We start from the raw sequence: 1,213 nt of genomic DNA, 5'->3' as shown, positions 1-1,213 counted from the left end.
GCCTTTAACATATTATTCCTCATAAGTCATATAGATATTATACATTTTCCAATGTGAAATTATTCATGCATTTTATCAAAGTTATTTGACTCGTTTTTGTGTTTTTTTAAGGCCCACACACAGTGATTGTCAGGGCTTACTCTTGGTTCTGTGCTTAGGTTTTACTCTAGGCAAGCTAGGGTGACTATATGGGATGCCAAGATTTAAATTGGCTTAGTCTTGTGTAAGGCAAGCACATTACTTGCTGGATTAACACTGTTCCATAAAGCAGCTTATTTTGCATACAAAAATATATTAATTTGACTTTATAACATATTAATGTATATATTCTAATATCAATCTATTTTTATTTTTTTGTCCCCCAATTCACAATACATACCCGGCAAGGGGCCTGTGTTGAGGTGTATATGGGGTGCCTTTACTGTACCTCCTCTTTCTATACAGCCAGTGTAAAGAACACAGCCTGTGGTAAGATTTGGGAGGCCTTATCTTATCTTTTATTTATTTTTTTTTCTTCAGAGCAAACTAAAGTTGTATTTTTTTGTTTGTTTGTTTGTTTTTTTAAAGTAAGAATTCATTTAAAGGACAAAATTGATTAACATAATGAGGTAAACTAATATAACATAATATAGTGACATAACATAACATATAATATAATTGATATAATAATAATACATGTAAGTCAAAGAAAATTTCTGATTAAAAACACAATTTTTTTTTTCATAATGGCTTATATATCTTTCACTGTAGTATTTTGGGTACATATTCACATTGAATCAGGGGAATACCCATCACCTAATATGTCCTCTTCTCAATCAAAAATCAAATATGCTGAAAATAGGCAGAGTCCTGTCTAGAGGCTTCCAACCTCAGTTTGAGAGAGGATGTGAAAAAAAGTAATTAAAATACCACAACAATACACACACAAAAAAAAATATCGAATTAAATAACCGATAAGCACCACAGCAATAAAGACAGGCACCACACAATAATCTCGGTTCTGAAATCAAATCATACTCAAGTGCAAAAAAGAAAGAGAAAGACAAAACAAAATAAAATAAAATAAAATAATATTGGAGACATCAACCGTAATCTCCACACCAAAATAAAGACGTCAAAAAATAGATCATTTATTCTCCTCTTGCTGCTTTCGTGGTATGTGGAAGACTTCTACTTTATCTTGGATGGTAAAATCAGACCTGTTTCTAAAGAT

The 1,213-nt window shown here is 31.2% G+C and overlaps 1 non-coding gene across 1 annotated transcript; it reads right to left on the bottom strand.

Moving 5' to 3' along the window:
* Positions 1-352: 352 nt before the first annotated feature.
* Positions 353-485, bottom strand: LOC126012590 (small nucleolar RNA SNORA51). The gene has a single exon (XR_007497044.1). It is a non-coding gene; the product is annotated as a small nucleolar RNA SNORA51 (small nucleolar RNA).
* Positions 486-1,213: the final 728 nt, after the last annotated feature.

Source organism: Suncus etruscus, chromosome 6 (genome assembly GCF_024139225.1).
Source record: "Suncus etruscus isolate mSunEtr1 chromosome 6, mSunEtr1.pri.cur, whole genome shotgun sequence".
NCBI classification, from domain to species: domain Eukaryota; kingdom Metazoa; phylum Chordata; class Mammalia; order Eulipotyphla; family Soricidae; genus Suncus; species Suncus etruscus.
This window is presented reverse-complemented; position numbering and strand designations above follow the sequence as displayed.